This window comes from Podarcis gaigeae, assembly GCF_964106915.1.
Source record: "Podarcis gaigeae genome assembly, chromosome: 6".
In the NCBI taxonomy this organism is placed as follows: domain Eukaryota; kingdom Metazoa; phylum Chordata; class Lepidosauria; order Squamata; family Lacertidae; genus Podarcis; species Podarcis gaigeae.
Window position 1 is genome coordinate 77,258,764 of NC_139682.1, and position 25,902 is coordinate 77,284,665.

At 42.8% G+C, this 25,902-nt stretch overlaps 1 long non-coding RNA gene across 4 annotated transcripts in view; it reads right to left on the bottom strand.

Moving 5' to 3' along the window:
- The window catches only part of LOC310846684, a 155,984-nt gene that overhangs the window by 119,482 nt on the left and 10,600 nt on the right, over window positions 1–25,902 (bottom strand). For 3 of the 4 annotated variants that reach the window (XR_014565466.1, XR_014565467.1, XR_014565468.1), the window contains exon 3: window positions 12,136–12,254. This is a non-coding gene — a long non-coding RNA (uncharacterized lncRNA). Of the gene's footprint in view, window positions 1–6,039; window positions 6,159–12,135; window positions 12,255–25,902 lie in introns of those variants that run through there. The other variant, XR_014565469.1, reaches the window with a different exon arrangement.

The following is a 25,902-nucleotide window of genomic DNA, read 5'->3' on the forward strand; positions in this document are numbered from 1 at the left end:
ATTGTACCAGAAGTGGAAAGCTGTCTGTGGACAAACGCCAGCACCTTCAGCCTGAAAGCAAGATGAGCACCACACCCCATAGTCACCTTTGATTGGACTTAACCATCCTTGACCTTTACCTTTTACCACACAGATTGCAGAACTGAGTTCTTCAGAGAGAAATCGGGTTATCACAGGAGAACTTTGACTTTACAAAGAGAAAGCTCACAGTTCATACACCCCTAACAGTTTATTATACAGGCCTTCATTTTCCAGTGTCGTTCAGAAACAATTATAAGGACACAATAGGGAAAGCTGTTCAGATGGAGAGTCTGTATTGGCTTAAAATACCACAAGAGCCAAGATTTCGTTGTAGTAGTCTTAACAGGTGCTTTTAAAAAGTATTCAATTCTTATTACATTTTTACAGAGTCCATAACTTCCTCCTACCGCAGTGAGAATTGTAGATGTGGAAAATGGTTTCTAACCCACACGCACTCATGGAATGGGAAAACAACGTGCAATTGAGACAGCTCCTTGTGTCTAGATGGTGAGAATTAGCTGGTATAATAAGCACTACTTGAAGAGCTTCTTCATAAGCTCCAGCTGCTAGGGTGAAGTTAACCCTATAAATTAGTAAGTGAAGATCCACCTCTAGATTGTCATTATTTCAGACCCTCCAAGTGTCCCTATTTTTCAGGGACAGTCGTGGGTTCACAGAAGCCATCCGGGCTTCTGATTTGATCCTAGAATGTCCCATTTTTCCTTAGGATGCCCCTATTTTCCTTGGAGAAGTGTTGGAGGGAAATGTAGGATATCCCTATTTTCATTGGAGAAATGTTGGAGGGTATGATATTTAATGGGAGGGATTCAAGCACAGATTAAAGTTTGCACAGTTAAAATAGATTAAATGTGCAACACAACAAACCCATTTCAAGAAATACAATGTATATAATTCCACGGTTTTATTAATTTTGTTTTGTTGTTATTGGGGTGTAGGGGGTGTTAGAGGAGAGGTGGGGAACACAACCCTGCTCCTTTTGGGGTAGCTTGTCCACCTTTGGTCCAGAAGTTGTCAGAATGAAGCCACAACTTGGGGATGGTTTCAACTGGCCGACTAAACCAGATGAGGGTACTCAGTGGGTCTCAAAGCCTTGGTGAGTTAGGGACTTCCCCTGTGTGCAAAGAGATGCTCTGGTGGAGTGACCAGATGAGAACTATTGTGATAATCTCTGTTTCTGATTAAAAGATATTCCATGCTGCTACAGAATATTGATACTTTTGCAAAAGTTTATTATCCTTCCCCAGTTACTCTATACGTATGCCAGAACAACAGATGGCATCTAGCATAAACCTCGCATTGTAGACAGAGAGAAAAGTGAGGCTGAGAGCTGCTTTGATGTATCATGGATCAAGTAGATTTATCACATGAAAAGGCCTGTTTGAGAATCCCTGCCTTAATATATATATATCCATTTTTGTTTATTTGTCAGAAGCCTGACATTCCGGGCTCCTTCTGATGGGCCTGTCTAGTTGCATTCCTTTGAGCAGGCAGGGTTTTGAAGAGAGAGTTTTGGAATGGGTAGCAAATGCCAAATGTAGTTTCAAAGATGCATGTGGGGAAGTGTTTGCATACAGTTGGGAAGAAACAGGGGGTCCTGGTGTGGTCTTATGGCACCAGCCACATTCAGAGAAAATGTGGTGGCTCTGCATCTGTGGAATTCTTTAGCCAGAAAAACATGATTGGCCCTTCAATCTGAGGGTTTGGTTTTTTTAAGAGGGGAACTTTAAAACCTCATTCATTCTTATTTCCTTTTTCTTGATGGTTTTATGACGCTGCTTTTGACATTAGTTTGAATCATGTAGCTGAGGTATAATGAAAAGATGTCAGTTTGTTGTGTTTTGAAACAGTTGTTTTTATTCTGTCTCCTTTATGATACTTTTTTTTAAAAAAAGTATTGTCATCTGCCTTGGGATGACAGCCTAAAAATACTATAATGAACCAATAAATAAAAAGACCAGTAAAAAAACAGATGCCCCAATCAGCTCTATACTGAATTCTAACAACAACACTCATTTTCAGAATATATATCTATCCTTGGTTGTTTCAGCATTATGGAAAAAATCAGGAAGTTATTTTACCAAAGAGCATCTGTAATTACTGTGCTAAAGATTCCTACTCTACTGCCTCTTTGGTAGCCCTTAGATTCTTCTACTTTAAAAACTGCATTTTGAGAGTCAGACTGAGATCCAATCCACATATATTACATTCGAGCTGCATATTTTACTCACAGGACTCATACCCACACAAGTCAATGGAAATAATTCTTCAGCAGGCTGTTGCTGTTGTTGAAACAATAATCAGGACTTGGGGGATATCACAGTGCTCTTCCATCTGTGCTTAACAGATGCTGATTTCTACAGGAGTCTTGCATTTTAGGGAACTCCTGCAGAAACAAAACCTGGGATCTTGAAAGCCTGTGAAAGCTCCCTTGTCTGGGATTCTGCATCACACCTAATTGGGATGCTGAGGAATACTAAGAAAGGATATTATCTGCTCTCCGTATTTATTCCCTGGTTAAGCAATGGAGGGAGTGTGTGATAGCTGCCAGGATCTGCTGAATTTGTTCGTCTGAGGTTGATTTCTCCCCTGTTGTCACAAGTTTTTATGGAATTATTTTTTCAGCCATTTCATTCCTTTAAAAAAAAAAAAGAAGTCCAAAGTTTCTTCTTGTTTTATGTTGCTCTCAAAGAGTAAATCCAAGCAACTTGCACTGCCAGCCTGACAGATGGGAGTGATTGTTGGCGTTTACAAAAATTTGCAAAATATAAGATTCCAGTGTATCTCGTTGGAACAACAGAAATACTCCCCACTGCAATCTGGAAGGCTGGGGGAGTGGCTAGCAGATGGTGAACTCATGTGATACATGCATCACCTATGGGGTTGGACAGGTTTTGCCCGAATTTAAGCCATCCTATCCAGTGCCCATTTGCAGCATTGCCTGACCCAAAATTCCTGCCTTCATTTCTAAAAGTCTCTAGCCCTTGTAGGATTCTGAGGCAATATGCACAGGAACTATTCTTCAATGAAAATACATGTGTTTATAGGGCTTCCTGTGGTGGAGGAGATTGCAAAATATCTTGCTCTTAACACTTCTATGCAGAAGGAGCACTGGAATGGAAATTCAGAATGACTGTGGTTGTTTGCTAGGTAAACAAAGCAGCTCGCTTTTGCCTTATTCTGCGTTCTTTCCCAAGCTGGAGACCGTGTTTCTAAGCACGCCTCGTTTGCCAGGTGAAGAAGAGAAGCAGCTATGACACATCCAGCACTTTGTGATAAAGTCTGGCCATTTCATGGTCAAAGTTTCTGCTCAAACTCCTGGCTCAGTTTTGTGAATTTCTAACTGAATTGTGTCTCACCAGACATCTCCCACCATCAGGAAAGTAGTGAAGACCAGACAATCTGCCTCTCCACCACCCTGGGAGGCAGCTTCCCCCTTTTCACCTCAAAGCAAGTCGTGGTCTTTGTAGCTTGTTGCCAGTCAGCAGCCCAGTAGGCAACACCTCTTGCTCTGCATTCCAAATTGGTTAGGTAAAGGAAACAGGTCTCTCTGTCCCACACTACAAAGTCTAATAGGCTTTGAAACCAGGATTTGTCCATATGAAGGTAGACAAGTCCATCAAGTCCAGCATGCTGTTTTCACAATTTCTTACAGGATGACTATGAGAAGCACACAAGAAGGACTTGAGTAGAACAGCAACTGGCATTCAGAAGTAAAGGGCCTCCAGCAGTGGTGGTAGCGCATAGCCATTGTGGCTGGTAATCCATGAATTCATCCAGTCCTCTTTCAAAGTCCTCTTTTTCTTTCCTTTGTCCTTTTGTTCCTCCTCTCTTTTCCAGGGAGTCTTCTCTTCTCATGAGGTGGCCAAAGTACTGGAGCCTCAGCTTCAGGATCTGTCCTTCCAGTGAGCACTCAGGGCTGATTTCCTTCAGAATGGATAGGTTTGATCTTCTTGCAGTCCATGGGACTCACAAGAGTCTCCTCCAGCACCATAATTCAAAAACATCAATTCTTCGGCGATCAGCCTTCTTCATGGTCCATCTCTCTGCATAGTACTTTAGCTAAAACCACACTTGACAAGCCTTCTTCTTCTTCTTCTTCTTCTTCTTCTTCTTCTTCTTCTTCTTCTTCTTCTTCTTCCTGTGTCTGAGAACCATCATTTGTCATTAACCCTGGCCAGCTACACAACCGGTCATGGTTAGCTGTGAGAAATGGAAAGGGGCATAGAATTTGCATACAGGAGTGGAGGAGGAGACAAGGCATATGTACTACAAGGCCACTTTGATTAGGTGATCAAGCAGCCTTACATCCCCGTTGGGCTTGTGACATCATCCTACCTTGGCAAAAGGATACCGCTGGCGAGTTATGTGTTAAGCAAGAGTGTTTCTAATCCGTTTTAATCATGTAGGCATTCCCTCCTCAACGCCTGAAGCTATTAGGTAAGGCAAGAACAATGCTTCTTTTAAATTAAGATGGTTTCATTTCAGACTGCGTTAAGCCCCGAGATCTGATGGGCTATAAATAGAGACAGGCAAGCCATTAGATAACAAGCAGAAATGACATTCATAGCAGGCAGTTCCACATCCTCATCAAAAATGTGCTGAAATGACAACAGCGAATGTGTATTAGGAATTTAATGTAACTTGCTAGTGAATTGTTATTGACCTTGGCCTTAAGGTCCGAGCTGCCTCTGAGTTTGCATTTTATTCTGCCTCTCGAGCATGCGGTGTGCAACGCCTGGAGCTGAAGGGGGGGGGGAGAGTCTCAAGCCCACAATCCCCTTAAGGAGAATAATGTGAATGTAAAAGGGGACGGCGGAGGATAAGGTCACCTGTGATTTCAAATTTAATTTTCTAATTTTAAGGCACAGTTAAGTCAGAGGCTTAGCTCTTCCAGATGAGGGGCAAACCTTTGTCTGAGCTGCATACTCTTGGGGAAAAAAAGAAATCCCTTTTACAAAGACAAGAAGATGTTGGGCAGAAGAGCTCTGTTTTAGCCTTTCCTGCCAACATGCTGGCTTTTTGTATGTGAAGGGATTTTTATCCACACTGAAGAGAATTCAAAGTTGCATACAGAGTTAACAGTGACTTGAGATGAAATCCTACCACAGGCAGACATTTCATTGCAGAATTTAACTGCAAGGAAACTTACAACATAATCCTTCTAGGACAGGGGGTCTATAACCTTTTGGGCCCATGGGCACATTTGAAAACTGGAGGAACTGTCACGAGTGACACACACATGCAGATGCCACAGCCAGGCGCAGACAACAACCACTTCTGTTGATTGCTTCTCTCAAGCTTAATCTCAGCAAGAGGAGACGAAGCCTATGAGCACCAAAGCAGGTCTCTGTGGTAACACGAGCAGGCATGGACACCACACTGATAAACTCTGTTCCGTGATATTGTCACTAGTAAACAATGTCCCCAAAATCTAGCTACTTACTTTTCCCATAGTTGCCCTCTTCTATATACAAGAAAAAGGCTCAGGCAAAAAAAATACCCATAGGCACATACCTCAAATCCCAACTGAATCTGGTTTTGAAGTATTTTTGTCCTGATCAAGGTAGCTATTTGGGTTAACTCCCCACCAAAAATATGTAACAAATATTCCATAGGGAAGCACATTTCACCAAAAAGAGGCTGGGATAAAACATATCCCAAAACACTTTTTCTCTCAATAGAAAGTACTGTGGGGGTTTTTTTATTATTAAAAAAAGTTCCAGTGGTTTTTTCAGACACAATTGACCCACAGTAATAAACCTAAGTGCCTTTCCTCAGACACAGGTTGTTTGAAGACACTGAATTTGCCTTTGGGTAGGAAAATGTCTTCCAGTAAACACCATCTGTTGGTTAAAAGAAAGTGGAGTATTTTTTTTTTTAACATATACAACACAAAGTTTATAACTGATGTCAATTTGTTTAGATGGCTTTGTGAAGGATTGGTCAACAGATACTTCTAAACTTTTGTGTTTGGAGATAGCATACCTTTGTGTTTCAGATGTAGGCAATGGGCAATCGGGCAGTGATGGTTTTCCATATGTTCTTGGACTCGTTGGTGGCTGGTGCCCATTGGGGTTGGTAGGACTGAAGGCAAGGAGACCAATAACCAGTGGTACCTGAGCCTGGGCCAATGATAGGTAGAAACTGAATCAAGTAATTCTAGACCTGCCCCCATCCGTCTCCCTAAGGAGGAGGAAACTGACAGGCAGGCCCAGTGAGGCAGATTGAGGGTGGTGGGGCAGTGTCCAGTGGTTCAGGGATGTTTGGAGTTCTAGTAATGCAATATCTAGAGGGCCACAGTTTTCCCATCAGCACAAGAGAGGATGACTCTCACTGATACATTCTCCTCCTGGTTTTTCAGAAGTATCTGGCTGGCCATTATGGAGACAGTCTAATGTCATATGAGATGGGCCTTCATCTGTCACAGCAAGGCTGTTATTACACTTATGCAGTTTAGCCAAAGTAACATAGAAGAAGAAGAAAGATATATGGGCCTTAAGGCTTTCTCCCATTTTAGAAATATAAGCGTTTTTGGGAGACAATTGCAATAAGTGGAGCTGTTTTTTAAAAAGTTTCTTATTATTGATCATTTCTAGAAACGCTATTACAGCTCAGAATGTATTCTCTATTTGGTATGGCCCAATCTACTGGGTATTACACACATTCTTTCAACAGGAGAATGGTAAGGCTTTGTTTTTTTCCTTGAAATTATGCACAGTTCCCAGGTGTGGCTCTGTATTCTCTTACAGCTAAAACAAAGGAGAAGCAAATTTCAACTTCCTGTCCTATTGCTTTTGCTTTAGAAATGGCAGAACAGTGTGCCAATATGTTTATGGGCCTCTGAGGATCTGGGAAACAATGGGGGCGGGGGACAAGAATTTCATTTTCGCTGAAGCAGAATGGAACTGTTTATTTCATATAGAGAAACTCATATTGAGTTTTGATTTAAAGGGAGGCCTTCCAAAAAGTACAGAGTGCAATCAGAGGCTGGAAACAATCAATAGTTCCAGTTACCCCACCCAAATAAGTGTTATGATAGAAGCACAATAGCAGAGGTGGGGAACCCTTGGCTTTCCAGATGATGCTGAACTTCAGGCATCACAATCCCTGGCCATTGGTCATGCTTGCTAGGGTTGATGGGAGTTCTAGCTCAGCAAAGACTGAAGGACCAAAGGCCTACAATGTATCTTTTCATCTGATGATTCATAGGGGCAATGCCACCCAGTATGCAACCCTAAACTTCTGTTCCCATAAGACTCAGCCCTGGTCTTCCTTCACCTGTGGCAATCCTGAAAGACATGTTTGAGGAAGAATTATTTCACCTCTTCACAACCTCCTTGCCTCCTGGTCTTCTTCAGCATCCATTCTGAACAATGTCCCTTTCTCCTCTAGAGAGGCACACTATAGCCTCTCACAAGTCTCCTTATTTAGGGGGAGATTTTGTGTGCGGGGGGAGAATCTATCAGTGCTGGGACACAATGGAACAGATATCACTATATGACTTCTGTCCCACCTATGCATCTTTCTGATCATGCCACAGGAGCACAGGTAAAATGTTTTGTAGGGGTTCAAAAGCATGTGAGTTCAATCCTCTTTATGGTCATCTTGAAGTTATATAGTGATGGGGTATGCGTGGGAGGTGAGTGATAATGTCAGTGGTCCAATCTTTAACTTAAATATATTCTAGTATAGGTGTCCAAAATTTTGACAGGTCTTCTTTCCAGGCAGAATCCTCCAATCACAGTGGCCTGGGGGCGGGGCTTGTGGAAACATGAAAGAGAAGGACAGGGAGTCGCCATTTGCCCGTGCTTGCTCTTTTCTGTTCGGAAACAGAACACATGCAGGTTTCTCTGTGTTTTGCCATTCTGCAGAACAGCAGCAAAAACACACACCATCTTCCCAGCCATCTGACAGTTCCTTTAAGTATTTTAAATCTATTCTACACTGTTTCTACCAAACCCACCTTCTCCCTGTTAGATTAGATAGGAGTCAGGCTGTGTTCGTAGGCCTTTTAATTGCCCACAAAGCAAGAATGCTTTCCCCCCATCTGTCTGAAATTTGGCAGAGCCTGAATATCTCATGCCAAATTGGATGGAAAACACAAAAGGTAGAGGCAGCAGAAGAGCAGCTGGGTCTCTGATGAAATCCATGGTAAACATAAACAAAAAACAATGTGCATAAGGATAATTAACAGGATTTGTTATGAAAAAAATTCAATTCCAACAAATTGGTCTAGGGAACCCAGTCAGATGGGCAGGGTACAAATAAAACAACAACAACAATAACAATGAAACAAATGAAGTAATAAAACAACTGCACTCCCTTTGAATACCCCTTCAAAGAGTGGGTATTCCATGGGCAATCATAGCTTTATTGCAGCCTTTTCCACTTTGTTTGCCTCCAAGTGTTTTGGAGTACAGGCTCCTATTATCCCTGCCCATTGGCTATGCTTGCTGGGATGGATGTGAGTTAGAGGCCACCATGAGAAGAGCCTGCTTGATCAGGCCAATGGCCCATCCAGTCCCACATCTTGTTCTCACAGTGACCCACCAGATGCCATTGGGAAGGATTTGAGCACAGGAGCACTCTTAAGGTAAAGGTAAAGGGACCACTGACCATTAGGTCCAGTCGTGGATGGCTCTGGGGTTGCGGCGCTCATCTTGCTTTATTGGCTGAGGGAGCCGGCGTACAGCTTCTGGGTCATGTGGCCAGCATGACTAAGCCGCTTCTGGCGAACCAGAGCAGCACACAGAAATGCCGTTTACCTTCCCACTGGAGTGGTTCCTATTTATCTACTTTCACTTTGATCTGCTTTCGAACTGCTAGGTTGGCAGGAGCAGGGACCGAGCAATGGGAGCTCACCCCGTCGAGGGGATTCAAACCGCTGACCTTCCGATCGGCAAGTCCTAGGCTCTGTGGTTTAACCCACAGTGCCACCCGTGTCCATTTCCAGCAACCAGTACTCAGAAGCTTTGCACCTCTGTTTACAATGGAGGAGCAATGTGCCAGGAAGCATACAATGCCAAGATTTTGATGTTTTGTGCCAAGGAAATTCCCATTTTGTGGAATGGGGCTATAGAGGGGTTTGGAGCTCCAGTCCTTCGGCATCAGGCATATACAAATACTTTATATTCTCAAAGCAAGTGATCTCCTTAATTCTGCAACTGCCCAATTCCTGTGGAAATGACATCCTCTGACAGAGCGTCAGTGATAACCATTTCTATTTCTCAGTTTCCCACTAGGATTTAAATTAGAATCTGTTTTGCAGATAGCTGCTTCGGAGCCGACATTCCTAAGGCAAGCTCAGTCCTGCAGTAATTGCACTGGCTCGGATTTGTTTCTCTATACCACCTGCCACTCTGGCTCCTTCTTTATTTATTTTTCCTGGTGGTGGTGGGAGAGATGGCAGATTACTTCCTCTCTGACATCAGCTATCTTATGAAATACCCTCAGTGTGTGCCTAAGCATGAGGTCCTACAGGCAAGCAAACTCGCACAAGTTAAGCAAACAGGAAGTGCGATGAAAGGGAACTGTGTGATCGCGTCTCATTACAGTGAACTAGCTATTTCATTCATAGACACTACTTCACTTTTTAAAAAGTAGCCAGCTTTTGCGCTGGCTTTTTGTAAAGAGGCATGTAGTGCCCAGATGCTCTGCAAATGTGGATGTATCCAGCTCTTTCTGTGTTAGTCAAAAGAGAAAAATGAGCAGCATTTGACCATATCAAAACCATCTGAGTGCTCATATCTAGGAGGAACTAAGAGACTGAGCTGTGACTCAGGAAGCCTTTGATTCAAAGCAAGAAGAAGAAGAAGAAGAAGAAGAAGAAGAAGAAGAAGAGGAGGAGTTTGGATTTGATCAACAAACACTCTGTGAGGTGAGTGGGGCTGAGAGACTTCAAAGAAGTGTGACTGGCCCAAGGTCACCCAGCCAGTGGCGTAGCGTGGGTTGTCAGCACCCAGGGCAAGGCAAGTAATTTGCACCCCCTAACCCGTGGATTTGCGCCCCCTAACCCTAACCCCCAGATGTTGCGCCTGGTGCGGCCGGCCCCCCCTGCACCCCCATGCTACGCCACTGCACCCAGCAGCTGCATGTGGAGGAGCGGAGACATGAACCCGGTTCCCCAGATTACGAGTCTACCGCTGTTAACCACTATACCACACTGGCTCCCATCAAACACTTCCAGGAGCTCACTAGCACCTAGCAACTAGCTAGTAAGCAAATCCCTCTCAGCTTCAGCCCCCATCTGCAATATTGGGAATAATAACACTGATCTACCATAGAGGTAGATCAAAGGTTCATTGGCCAGAAATGACTGCATGTGTGGAGTCATTAAGAAGCTGGAACCAGGCCAGACAGTAGTTTTCTGGCTGCCCAGCAAAAATCGAAGCCACAGAAGACCACTGCCAATCTGTTCTCCCAACTGGAAAAGTTTGGCATAATCCCCAGCATTTCATAAGCTTCAAAAGAATTGCACAGATCCCATTGTATAGGTCCGTAGCTCATGTCTTCTCTTCTCACTTGCAGGAAATTGTTGCAATACTTACTAGTGCAAGCGCAAGAAAGCTTTGCTTAGAAACAGCGTGGTATGTTTATAGACATTGGCTTTTGCATTAACATTTCCCTGGAAGACTGGAAAGCAAAATGTTCCGAAAGTATGCATGTGGACATGGTAAAACTGCTTATTTCCAACATGGGTGGGAAGACGAGAAGCCCCCACCCCCGCAACGCACTGTGCCCAGGTTTTATCCAAGAGCATCTATACACTCACAAAGGTTTATGAGCTCTTTACTGCTGCCACGATCAATCAGTGCGGGTGCTTAAGGACATACATGGCACTTTAATGAAGCATATAATTGTACCGGTCATCAGGGCAGAGATGATTTTTCCATACGCAATGAATTATGTTAAAATAGAGGAACATACTACATTTAATTTTAGAAGATCATCAATCAATGGGGTTTAATGTTATTCGTTCGTGTTTTTTTCCCTGGAAGGAGGAAAAGTTGCCTGAGTTGACTGACTGTGCCAGCAAAATCCAGACCAAGCCAGCCAAACATAGAAAATCATGACGCTCAGAGGTCACACCAGAGCACTGAAGGTCCAGCACTCTTGTGCAACCTTCTGATGAACCCAGACTGCCAGTGCAAGACAAGAAGCACTCTGGCACAACCCTTTGAGGAGCCCAGCGTGCCAGTGCCATGGGTATGTGATGTCATACACATGTGACATCACACACACATGACGGCGCCCCCCCCCATGTTGGGTGCAACTCAGTGTCTCTGTGCTCCACCCACTTTTGATTCAATTGTATAAATGATGACTAAAATACTTATTGTTGCAAAGAGACAGTGTAAACAGATAAGCCGCTGGGTTCTCTGCAGGCCTCCTCAGAAGTCAATCTCACTGCACTTAACAGGGACTCTAATCAGCCTTTGCTAACCTCGTGCCCTCTAGATGTGTTGGACCTCAGCTCCCATGCTGGCTAGGCCTGAGAGGAATTGCAGTCCAAGACATTTGCAGGACACCAGAAGGCTGGCTTAAGTTTACAGTATGAATGTGTTTTTTACAGCCCATATTTTGCCAATTATGCCAGTTCTTTTTTTTAAAAAAGAAGTGTATATGAAACTGTTTGTATTCCTGTGGCTAAAAGCTGGCTTTTGACACAGTTGAATTTCCATCAAAGACATCTCCTTGGAGAGAGAAGCAGAAGATGGCATGTCAAGCATGAGGGCATTTCGTAGTGTGCATTATAGATGAGCACTTATGGCAAACAGGTCGAAAGGGCACCATTATAATGTACTGCATTCCATACCATCTTTTTGGAGCTTTTGCTTTTGGGCTTTTCTTAATATTACCTACCTGCGCCTGCTCTAACACAAAGGCGGCTGCCCGGCCATTTCCTTGAATGTGTTACTGACTCAAAGCTGACTTCCACCATATTTCCTCATCTGTAGGGGTGAGCTGTCATGGCACTCAATGGTGGGGGAGGCAGAGAGGCAAAAGGCCATAAGCTGACATTTTACTGGGCATCCGTCCCACCTCCTCAGATCACATAGAATTTTCTCCGAAGGGCTACTTTGCTCGACTCACCTTGCATTTTGATGGCTTGGGTACCTCTGACCTCAGACGAGTAACCTGTTATTAGCTTGCTGTCTGAGAGCTGCAGAGTTGCTGTTCTTCACTATTTTCCCTTCAATATGTTTCAAAGCCTGCAGGGAACGAATAAGGTTGAGAGTCACTGTTGTATTTTCAAGTAGCTTAATGAGGTTAGTGACAGACTTGGGAAGAGGTCACTCGACTGAAGCTTTCTTTTCTTTTTAATAATCTTTTCATTTTGTACCAAAATATCCAATGCTGTTAACACCCAAGAATGAATGGGGACTTAAACCAAGTATTAAGATATCCCTTCTACCGCAGAGATGGGGGAAGGGGGGAATCTTCTTTTTACAGACTTGGAAAGAGGTCACTTGATTAATAATAATAATTGAAATGGAAACTGAAATTGAAATGCTTTATTGTCACTTGTACAACTGAAATTGAAATACTTTATTGTCACTTGTACAACTTGTATACAGTGAGATTACATGAGTACTCCCCACTCAGCTGTCATAGTCTTAATTCCCCTTGTTTACTGACACCCACCCACACACCCACACACCAAACCTGAAAGTCAGTTGCCATGTTGTTATCTTTTCATTCAGCAGCCTAACAGCCCACAGATAGAAGCTGTTCTTTACCCTGTTGGTGTGACTAATCATGCTTCTATATCTTCTGCCTGAGGGCAGGAGATCAAGAAAGTGCCGGCCAGGGTGTGAATCAACCCTGAGAATTTTCCTCACTCTCCTGAGGCAACGTTCTTCCGCAATGTCATCCAGCGGATTCACGGGACAGCCCATAATATCTTGTGCTGTATTCATCACCCTCTGTAGGCACTTCCTATCAGTTGATGTCAAACCAGCATACCACACCATGATGCAGTATGAAAGGACACTTTCTATTGTGGACCAGTAGAAGGAGATCATCAAATGTTGATTGACATCGTTCTTTCGCAATACTCTGAGGAGATGGAGTCACTGTTGGGCTTTCTTAAACACCTGGGTTGTATTGATCTTCCAAGTAAGGTCTTCACTGAGATAAACTCCTAGGAATTTAAAGGAAGACTCTCCACACAGCCCTCCCCGATGTACAAAATTAATAATAATAATAATAATATTAATAATAATAATAATAATAATAATAATAATAATAATAATATACTGCCCATCTGACCAGGTTGCCCTGGTTACTCTCAGTGGCTGCCAGCAAATTAAAGCATCAAACCCACTAAAATGTTCTTTTCTCTTTAGTAAGCGTTTGGTTTTGTACCAGTCATGTATCAACAAATACTGGTGAAATATCCAATACTATTCATTTTGAGGTATGATCTGGCCCTTAAGCACAATAATATATAATCCCTTCTCCCTCAGCAGTGAAGAAGCATGTTTCCCCTCTGGGGAGGGGCATATTCCCTCAGTGTTAATCTGTCAGGGGTTGCATGCTGGCAGTGGGGGCGGGGCCAGAACTCAAAATGGTCTCCCTCTCTTTCTGTCACTCACTCTCTGCCGCATCTTGACAGCCACATGCAGTTAACCAAAAGCTGCCTATATAGAGAGAACTATGAAAACTACCAAACCCAAACTGTTTGTGTGCAGTGCCAAAGCTTTCAGTGGGGGTGGAGGGGGAAGGGGAAAGCACATTCTTTATAAAAAGAAACAAATTGTATACTATTTTTGTTGTCTCTCTTAACCGTGTCTGTTTTATAGATATTGATCCTCCCAAAGGGCAATGAAATTTCTCAGTTGCTCCATAACAACTCACAAAAAGGCTGTCGCTAGGGTCAAATATAATTGTTTTCTGACTTATGGTTCTCTGTTTCAGCCACCAAGTTCTTCAAATATTGTAGCTTAAATATCCTAAAGGGACTTGAAGGTCTCCTCCTTGGTAAGCATGATATTTTTCATGATGCATTTTTGAAACAGTGCATTTCAGGAGCTGTCTTTGAATTTTTTCCAGTAGTGTATTCTTTCGATAAAAGTCAGTGTAAATATAGGTTATGTGCTTCCCAACATGTATTGGCCAGTCCCACAGGCACGTTTACACTCTATAACTCATTTCAAAGACAATTTCAGCATGATGTGCTATCTATTTAGGAGTTTTTATAAAGCTGCATGAGAGCTTATTTTCCTTTAGGTTGCTTTGTGTAGACCAGAGCAGAACAAAATTTGGAGACATGTCAAGGCTTGAGAATAATCGAATAACACAACTAAGAAATGGTTAAATCAAAATAAAACGTACTTAGGAAAAACGAAATCTACAGTGGTACCTCGGGTTACATACGCTTCAGGTTACAGACTCCACTAACCCAGAAATATTACCTCGGATTAAGAACTTTGCTTCAGGATGAGAAAAGAAATCACGCAGCGGCGGGAGTGGGAGGCCCCATTAACTAAAGTGTTACCTCAGGTTAAGAACAGTTTCAGGGTAAGAATGGACCTCAAGAACGAATTAAGTTCTTAACCCGAGGTACCACTGTACATTTAAGAAAGCATGGAAATGGGAGAAAGATGTTTGATGCTCAAATCCTATGCCAACTTATGGGAAGCAAGCCGCTGTAGACTCAATGGATCTTACTTCTGAGACTTCTAACAATTCTCAGCACCCTTAACAAACTATAGTCCTCAGAATTTTTTGGAGGAAGCCATGACTCTCAAAGTGATATTATATTGCTTAAAATTCACAGTGCATATAGGGCCTTAATACAGTGATCCACCCAGTGGTGTAGCATTGGGGGGGGGGGCTCACAGGGGTGATTACCCCGTTCTCAAAATTGTTAGGGGGCACAAAATTTCAACACCTGCTGCTGCCTTAATACAGATGCATACAGTGGTACCTCTACTTGCGTTCACCTCCGGTTACGTATCTTTCTGGATATGTACGTGGCAAACCTGAAAGTATTTTCCCGGGTTTCGTCGCATGCGCATGCGCAGAAGCACTCTATGCGCTGTGCGCATGCACAGAAATGGCACCTCTGGTTGTGAATTCCTCGGGATGCAACCGGAGCTCCGGAACAGATCCTGTTCGCAACTGGAGGTACCACTGTACTTCTGTTGCTGGGCTCCGTTGAAAACTACTTCTTCATGCGAACCAATAAGTAACATCTCCAGACAACATGTGCACATACTCCATCCATTTCTTTCCCACCCTCTACACATGGCCTCGGGTGTGAGCAACCCATGCTACGCCACTGGACCCACCCATTCCCTAGTCAATGAGACTTGTTCCCATCAAACCATGTATAGGATCCCAGCTTTACTTATTTACCTTCATTGCATTGCGTGGTCTCAAAGAAGGAGATTCTCTGTTTGGTCCTCCTGCTCCACCAGTGCAGCTATCTTTGCAAAGTGGATACAGGTAGTTTGCTTGGGCAGCAACCAATTAGGGAGCAGCAGCTGCTGGAACAAATGACAAATGGTTTATTTGCAAAAAGTGCTGCAGCAGCTGATGACCAGATGAATCAATGGTGGAAGAGATCAGTGTTACCTACTTGTTCATTTCTCTTCTGGAAATCTAGCAAGGCAGGTGCAAGTCACTCTGTATCACATGGGAGTAAGCCTCACAGAATAGCCAAGTTTCTCTCATAAAGGCCTCCATCTCTCTCTTCCTAGGCTGTCACATGCACTGTTTTGGAGTGAGGCTTTACTGCCATGGAAGATGCTGTGGACTGGTGTGTTCCTGCTAAATTTCATAAGCAGAAAACTTTGATTGGTAGATCCTTTTGGTCAAGCTATTTAAATGTAGCAGAAACCTTGCATTTTGCAATATGCAATTCAATAGCAACTGAAATCTGGATTATTATTTTTAAAAATAGTTCAATGTAAGAAGATGACCTGTAGATTATTTTGTTGATGATATAATGTCTTTTTGTGTTTTTGAGACATACTTATATATGCAGATCTACTATTCTATTTTTTAAATACAGAAGAACTCACGATCAGCACCATGTTCACATTTACAACATTCCGGTTTTAGTGACTGAAACAGAATGACCGTTGCATGTGTGCCAGGGGTATGGGAACTGGTACAAACTGATATGTTGGAGAGTTCGGCTGGATGGTGTTCAATTAGCAATTACCAGTTCCAAAATAGATTCATTGCACAATCACAACTTACAAATGCCAACTCAGTGTGCCACAGCCATCAAAAAGATAAAAGAGAATCCTCTGATTTATTATGGAAAATAATAGTGTAAAGCTTCTAATTACATGAAATGTTGAGTGCTTTCATAACTGAAGAGGACATATTCCTAGGATTTACGAACAACTTCAATGTTACTTCTTCTTTTTTTTAGTTTACAAAGTCCCCCCCCCCCCCATTTTCTGCAGTGCCATTTGTTCTCAGAAAAGAGTCCTATGAGGTAGGTCATAATCACCATTTTCCAGATGGAGAACTGACAGTAGCTAGCAATGATTTTCACATGGATACTTAACAATATGATGAATAAATTGGAAATTGAGCCCATCTTTCCCAATCCTGTGTCCAATAATCTAACCAATAGGGGGCTTGTGGCACATATGGCTGACTGCTGCCAGGAGCCTTGCAAGATATTGACTTCCCTTACCTCATCGGTTCTTGGAGCCACCCGCTGCCAGCAAAAATCTGACTTCACTGCTTCCAGCCTTGGCTGTTTCTGAGTTTGTTGTGTAGATGTTAACATCTCTTTGGTTAATGCACTGAAGCTTAAGACGCAGCAGCTGCTGCTTCTGGTAAGGTCAGGCTCTGAGCCAAGGGTTTCAACGGCAACCGCAGCAGCATTAAGACAGAACAGCTTCCATAACCTGACACTCAGTGATGATGATCTATGCCTGCAGTCACAATAGATGCTGAAGGAAGGAAGGAAAGCTCAGTGAAGCTGAGAGAGGCAACAAAGACTAGACATCACAGGATCCAGGTATGCTCAATACTCAGATTCAAATTCCAGACTTGCTTTCCTGGAAGCAAGTTCCCTTAAACCTAATGAGACGTGTAGGGTTGTGCTGACAGCCATTCATCTTGCCTCTAGCACAGCCTTCCTCTACTTGATGTCCCCCAGATGCCTTGGACTTCAACTCCCATCAGCCCCAACCAGCATAGACAATGGTCAGGGTTGATGGGAGCTGTGGTCTCACAGCAGGTAAAGGGCACCAGGTTGGGAAGGCTGCTGTAGCACAGAAGGAAGAAAGTACCCGAAGATACACATGGAAATGGATTTGGCTCCCTTATGGTTGGTAAGAATTGCTCTTCTACAGCCCTGCAACACTCCCCAAGGCTGCAGAAAAAACAGAATTCTGGATGGTGGCATAGCATGGGTTGCCCACGTCCGGGACTGTGCAGAGTGGTGGGTGAGAGGGAGGGAAATGGACAGAGTACACATGTGCATTTGACTGCCAACGGCATCTGTGCCACCCAGGAGATCACAGCTGCAGATGTAAGAAAAGAAGTTGTTCCATTGTCTGGAGAGGTCACTTCCTGGTTTGCATGGAAAAGCCATTTTCAATGGAGCCCAGTGATGGCAGCCATTTTTGCAGCTGTATTGAGGTAGTACTGGATGTTGAAAATTTGTGCTGAAAGGGGTGGTGGTGCAAGGGGAAAACTGCTCAGACCTATGCCTAGAAAGTCCAGGACAAGCGGAAGTATGGGTGTGCCCACAATCAAGGTGAGGTGGCATGCTTGAGGTGGCATGTGTGCTTACCTCCATTCTGCTTGCAATGATTCTAATGTTGCTGAGCACCTCTGCTCAACTTTGTGTCCCCTCTCTACTTCCTTGGAACATGTAAAGCTGGGTATTTTAACAAATTTTTCTGGGCTTTTGTCATTGCCATCTTTGAAGTTCTACATGCCCCAGCTTACCTTGATGGACCGTGGCTTTCATGAAATAAATAACAGAAGAATCAAAGATGGGTTTGTTTGTTTTTGCCTTGAATTAGCTGCAGTTTGAAGATTCAGAGCTGCTTAAGCATTTCTTCCATGGGAACTAATTAAAAAGGAGTGAAAATGACTGCTTAACATATGTGCACAGCCACAAATCCAAATGGCTTCTTGATCCTTTGCTCCTACTAAATGTCCTTTGTGGAAATTAGATCTAACAAAAGTATGGATCCACTTTATATTGGAGCTCCTAAATCCATCAAATGCTCTAAGCCAAGCCAGTTTTCATCTGCTCAGTGGCAAAGCTAATTGATGGATGCTACAATATGCATTTAGGCATGCTGCTTTTGCAGTGTTGAAGGCTTTGAGTATCATACTAAGCTGAATGCCAATGTTATCATCCAAAATTCAGTATAAAATATGAAGGAATGGCAGAACATATAGGCCAAATACTAAATAGCATATTGACAAGCAATTCAACTTGTTATTGTTTATGATGAGAAATAGCTTGAAGCTTATTTGCATTATCCTGTTCTGCTGATGCAATGGATATCAAGAAAAGCTCTTTTTTTTCCTTTTTTTTTGCATGGAGACCGCACTGTGGATAGGAATGCAAAATTACCTTCTTATAACTGCAGATTTGTGTGCCCTCATTTGCAAGAGTTCCTTTAGTGACAGAAGAGTAGAGGCTTCATGTTTGCTAGTTAATGCAGCAGCCTGTAAGAGACCAAGCTGTGGCTCTTTTCTACCACAGCATAGGGCAGGGATGGGAAATGTGTGGGACGTCAGATGCTGATGGATGTCAACTCCTATTAGCCCCACTCGGCATGGTCAGTGGTCACGGATTATGAGATATATAGTCCAGCAACAACTGGAGGGTCACAGGTTCTCCATTCATTCCTGACATAAGGGCTGGGCTGGGAAAACGCTGTGACATGGATTCCTCCTACATCACCTCAGAACATACAGAGAGCAGTGATGGATCAGCCCAAAGGTCCATTTAGTCCAGAATCCTTTCCCCAGGGTGGCCAATGAAGGGTCCTCTTCCATTCAGGGCTGCCTTAAGCATATGTGGCACCAGAGTGCAAAGATCCCCCCCCCCCAGGTTGCCCAGTCCCAGGTGCACAGGAGAGCACAGCTGGCCGGCTACCTCAGCATCTCACTGGCTCGGTCGCCCCTGAACTCACGGTGCAGAGCCACCTGCAGCAGAAGACCCCATCACAGTGCTCCGACCAATGGGCAGGCTCTTCCCCAGACTCAACTCTCAGGCCGCGGACACTCGGCCTGGTGCCCCTGAGAGCCTGGCACCCAGGTGCCCTGCACCTCTAGCGCCTATGGATAAGATGGCCCTGCTTCCATTATCCCTGTCCTTTTGGCCACAATGGCTGAATCCGATGGAAATTGTAGCCAGTGAAGGCTAGTTCATTAGGGCAAACAGAGCATTGCCCCACCAACCTCAGTCTGCCCTTAGATAGACCCACCATGCCTGCCTGCTTACTTACAACACTGTCATCTTCCTCTTCTTTCATCTCAGAATTGCCCCTATTAGAATTCAGCAGGGAGAAGGTTGGAGGCAAAACCTGAATTAGTTGGCTCTGCCAGTCATTGGCTCTGGTGCTACCTACTGTTGGTCTTCCTGCTTTTGGCTCTACCAGTCTCAATAGGTACCAGCCACCACTGGTTGCAGTTCACCAACATCTGAAGGACAATATGTTGGCTATTCCTGCCCTATGCCCATATATTCTCTACTTCTTTTAAAGCTCATCATCTGAGCTGGGGAGAAAACATTCCATTTCTGGCTCAATTGTATAACGTTATAATACAAAGAGAAGGTCAAGGTTTCAGTTTGAGTGATGTGCTTCATAACTTCTTCCGTGGACTTAAAAGGTTTTTCTAAAATGGCAGTACCTGTTGACTGAACTGTTTCAAAACATTCTGAGAACATTAAACATAAGGCAAGAGTGCTCATTTGATTTAGTAAGTAATGAGTTCAGTAAAGCCACCTTTTTGTATGTATTTTTCTTTTAAGTACATGACATAAAATGAAATTTTTTATTGCCATACCAAATTAGATTACCCAAGGTAGTCTGTTAATAAAACAATGCGAGACAATACGCGGTTCATTCTTTAGACGCAATATAGAGAAAATGTCTGAAAATCTATGGGACTGCCAGTGCCACATCCATAGATACATGTGTGGTTATAATAATAATAATTTATTATTTATACCCCATTCATCTAGCTGGGTTTCCCCAGCCACTCTGGGGAGCTCCCAACAGAATATTAAAAACACGATAAAACATCAAACATTAAAAACTTCCCTAAACAGGGCAGCCTTCAGATGTCTTCTAAAAGTCAGATTTCCTTGACATCTGAAGGGAGGGTGTTCCAAAGGGCGGGTGCCACTACCGAGAAGGCCCTCTGCCTGGTTCCCTGTAACCTCACTTCTTGCAGTGAGGGAAACGCCCTTGGTGCTGGACCTCAGTGGTTCAACTGGTAAAGGAAGCCTGTAACACCAGCAGCTCCTGCCTCTCCCTACTAGGTAACAAAACGCCTGTGTCTTGGAAAGGTGCTACCTGAAGGCAAAGAGCTCGATTTCTGGTATGCAAAATGGTCAAGATATGATAATCAGTAAAATTAATCAACCGCCTATATACTACATTTTATTTTGCCTTCTGGCTATATACAGCTAGTACAGTATGGTGTGGTTTTATCCAAAGTATTCTCTCCTTGGTCTGAATTTGACTCCAAGCCCTTAAAAAATAAGCCTTTTTTCCTTGTATTTTCTTTCACCTAGATTTTCTTCTCCTTTTACGATCTCTCATCCATTTAATTATACATGCCATAATCACACCCAGCAGCCTTATAATTCAGCATTGCCATCTATTTCCTGCCCTTTAATTTTATCCTAAAATGATTTTTGTTTTTGTTTCGTTTAAGGGTTGGTACATTAGAACTGCTTATGATTTCTGTCGCACTTATTTATTGCTGCACTTTGATCATACATTTGAATCTGAATATCAGCCTTTTTCATAACTGAGCTTTCCAGACGCTTCAGTCAGGGGCTGAATATTCCTCCCTCCCTAACAAGAGATATCTTTTTATTAAATTTCTAAATTTAATTGTAAACGAATGCGCCAATTTCACCACAAACTGCAATTTGTTCCGTAAAGAAGGGTTTCTGGGAGTTTTGAATGCTGATTGGGGCCGGGCAGGGAGGAAGTGGGTTTGTTATTGTTGTTGTTATTTGCTCTTTCTTTGGATGTTTTAATTGACAGATGAAAACTGCACTAGAAGATGCAAATGACTCCATATAGGCATACCTCTGGGAGAATGCAGTCTCCTGGGTGATATCTACTGAGAGCCACTTTGCATAGCAATCAGGTATGAAATGGCTATACTGGCTCTGCAGTGCTGTCTCCCACAGCATACATGGAAATTAAAACAGGGACTGTACTTTGCTCTGCATGCCCTGCTCTTAATGTAATTGCAGCCAAGGGACTGAGCCTCGTTTGGTATGACCTAATAGCAGGAGTTTGTTGTCTTTGTCCATGGAGTTTTCTTGGCAGGGATACTGGAGTGGCTTGCCGGTTCCTGCTCCAGGTGGATCATGTTTGGTCAAAACTCTCCACTATGACCTGTCCATCTTGGGTGCCCTGCTCGGCATAGTTCATAGCTTCTCTGAGTTATTCAAGCCCCTTCGCCATGGCAAGGCAGTGATCCATGAAGGGATCCATGAAGGTGCTGGAGGAGACTCTTGAGAGTCCCGTGGACTGCAAGAAGATCAAACCTATCCATTCTTAAGGAAATCGGCCCTGAGTGCTCACAGAAAGGACAGATCCTGAAGCTGAGACTCCAGTACTTTGGCCACCTCATGAGAAGAGAAGACTCCCTGGAAAAGACCCTGATGTTGGGAAAGATGGAGGGCACAAGGAGAAGGGGACGACAAAGGACAAGATGGTTGGATAGTGTTCTCGAAGCTACCAGCATGAGTTTGACCAAAGTGCGGGAGGCAGTAGAAGATAGGAATGTCTGGCATGCTCTGGTCCATGGGGTCACGAAGAGTCGGACACGACTAAACGATTAAACAACAACAACAATGGCAAGAGTTTAGGTCGGTGGCCCCCAGGCTTGGGAACAGCTTGCCTTCCAACATGAGATGGAGCCCGTCTCTGTCTATTTTCCATGAGGGCTATTTCTTTCTATATTTCAGCAGGGATTTGATTGCATTAATAGCATGGGGAGCATTTTCATAACTAATGCTGTATGTTTTGTTCTATTGTATTATCTTAATATGTTGACTTTGAATAGCATACACCATTTCAAACAGGTGGGGAAGGAGTCTACAAATATTTTAAGTAATAAAAGAAATAAAAGAAAAGAAAGATGGAAATATTACATGTGGTTTAAGGGTGTTTAATGACTTCATTACTGAGTCATTTGCAGTTCAACAGATCACTCTCCTTTCCAGGCTGAGAGGGGAAATTGCAAAAACAGGTTATTTATTGGAACAGTGTGATTTTTGCAGCTGCAAAACAAAGAAGCATGGGGCAGAGCAAAGGAGAATTTCGGAACAACAATGGGATATTAGCTCCGCCTAATGTATGATGGAGAACAGCAACAAAGATAGACATAACATTTTACAGGGACAGGAAAAAAGATCACGGAAAGAATAATTGCCACACATAGGAAGAATAAGGATATAGTTTGAGTGCCTCACCTGTAGTTTTGTGAATCATTTAATGTGTTAATACGAATGGATGTTGTTAATATTGCAGTTGTTGTATAAGGAATTGTTATCTTGACTGGAGTGTAATTGAAATGAATAAGATTTTGGAATGCAGAAATAAAATAATCAAACCATCAATTCTAGGATGCGGTGTGTGCGTGTGTGTGTGTGTGTGGGGTCACCTTATATAATTTGGTATCTGAATGATTGGTATTTGTAATTGTGTTATAATTTGGCATTGCTATAATGAGGCTGTTATTGGACTGTAATTGAAAACAAATAAACATTATTATCAAAAACCAAAAAAGGATGCTACTAGTTGTATCAATAGTGATGATAATACTGATGATAATTATAGTGATCTGAATACTATTTACAATGACTACTGGTAGTAATAATAATGATAGCTGTATTAGTGGCACAGCACCGTGACCTAAGTACTCTTGAAAACACTACACACTGCAATAAACCCTGCAAAGAGGACTCAGGTTGGTCAGTGAAGGTGTGGAGCTGATAGGGACTCAAAAATGAGCTTTCAAGATAGTTTTGGGGAAAATCCAGAGGCGATAGAGAACAAAAAATGACACTCAGAGAAAGAGAGAAAAAGGAAGAGTAAGAGGTGTCTGATATGGATGGAATATAGGAAAATGTGTTTATACTACACATCAAACATTTATTAGTTTTCTACACCTACAGAGGGGCATTCATTTTATGAGCTTATTAAATTGCTCTGGCTATATATGAGGTCTGTATACCCAGATGATTAAAATATGGCTCTTTTCATTTTCCAGGTGATTTAAAAGAATTAACAATGCAAGTTTATTTTCTTCTGAATAAGAAGATGAAGATCATCGTAATACATTAAAAATGAATAAATAAGAGTTAATGTGCAGCTGATTGGATTTGCGGGGACTTAATCACTAGCTCAAATGCCCAAGGTCATAGATTTAAAAGTGAAGCTAATATACTGTCTGCCTTACGCTTTCACACAAACCGGTTCAGTCCACTGCAGTTCTCAAAGAAGGGGGGCATCACAGATTGGGAATGAAATCTGAAAATGTTACTTTTGTAATAGTAAATGCTTGTCATTAGATGAATAAACACAGAATGTGACATCCTTCCATAATCAAATGTGTTTGCTGATTTCTGTGGAGCTGCTATGTTAAATGAGTCAGGAACAAAAAAAGTAGTCCAATAGCATTTGTTAAAATCACATGGGGAGAATGGATACATTTAGATTTTTTCAGAGCCAACTGATGTCAGAAGAACTTGCTCTCAGGTTGCCCGCCAAAAGTCCTGCCACTTTGAGATACAAAACAGAAGGTGGGACTACACAATTCAACTCTTTTGTGTAAAGTGCTTGAAACATCTAAAACATGGCAGGTACAGTACGCTGCAGTTGTGATGTATAAGGAACCACCAAATGTTCTTGATTGTTATTGTTCCTGATTTACAACCAGTTTTTGCCCCTGGAAAGACTCCTTGTTCCATGCTGGCATATGATGCCTCATTTGCCCCTGCTGAACCATTTGCCCTGGTTAACTGTCCCAAATTGGCCTTATCTTAGTAATTATATATACTGTACACAGTAAAGTACACAGAAAGGACTATTACGACAAAAATGTAAGAAGTAACCTAATTGAAATTAGGGGGCTTCAAGTGACTTGCCATCAACACAAATTGTTGACTTGCTAAACTGACAAACAACCACACCTACCAACAGGTGCCTGTTTTGAGGGGAACCTGGGCAATGCCACCCTTGTGAGTCTCCCAGGCATGGCAGGTGGCAGCAGTGTGGGCAGTGCCGCTACAGTGAGCAGCAGTCAGAACAGGTGGAGGTGCACAGTCTGGCACTCTGAAGAGAGGCCCAGAGGAATTGTGGGAAAATCAAGGTAGCATCACTGCCATCTTGCCTGGTTCTTTACTTTGGAATGCTGGACCATTACAAGAAGAAGGCTGGCACTGGCAGCTATGGGCCCTGCAGGACCCATGGCATTTGGTATTTGCCATCCTAACTTTTAGGTACTGATGCTGAGTCTGTGAGTAATGAATCAATCTGAAGCACACACATGGTTATCAATGTAACCAAGTTGGCTCGCAGGATTTTGATCACTGGGCCGTTTCAGGTTGAGTTTTCTTTTGGAACGTCTTGAAATATCTACAGCAGCTCCTGCTTGCACTGACCCACATTTATTTTACTTTAGCAAAAATAGAAAAGAGATGGGCTTTTGGAAACAATAGAAAACTATAACATACAATCCGCTACCCCTTCTCTTCCTTTTTGTTCTCCGTGGCAATAGTTAAGCATCTGTTGGTGACATAAATGGATGACTTTTGTGTGCAACAGTGCTTTGACATGATTGGTTGGAAGATGAAAGGTGAAAGACGTTGTTGCTGAGCAGTTCGGATTTGGGGGTGGGGGAGGGAACTTTTAACTTATGGCCAACTGAGAAGAACAAAGGCCTAGGTGGGAAGGGAGACTATATAAAATATTGATACAAGGAGGAAGCCTATATTTTACTTACTTATCTTCCTCTTCCTATCACATAAGGCTTCCCAGTTATAGAATGAAGCATAATAGATGCCCTTGAACTGAAGGAGTATATGGGGTATTAATCCATCATCTTCCATTAGGATTGCAATCAATTTCCACCTAACATGAAATTTGAGGTAAATTTGCAGGGTTCTGGCTGGACAACATTCCAAAGGAATTATGAAGGAAGCTAAATATGGGGGCAGGGTTTGAAAACAAAGTGGGTTTTCAAACTTAGGCTGCCACTGAATTGTCCTGAAAGCAAAATTCAATTTGAATGTTAGAGGTTCCTACTTCAGCAAAAGCGCTAAGGTGATTTACTAGTGGAATTTGTTGGAATGCTTCCATACCTTCTTAGTTGTCATATGCGTGAGGAAACGGAAAACTAGTGAGTTATGCTTACAGTCACAATAGAGGGCATTAGAGGTTTTCAGCTGTAATAACACCACCAGAAACATGGACTTAATCATGTTACACTTAGGTCATTTACAAACTGACATAACCTAATGACTGGGATGCAAGGAGCTACTTAGGCTCATATTAGAGTATTACATCTTGAACTTATTTGTTTTGTTTAACAGAGGAGCCCTCTGTCACCTCACAAACAGCTTTTGAAGCATTCTCCAGTTTCATGGAGCATACCGCACAACAT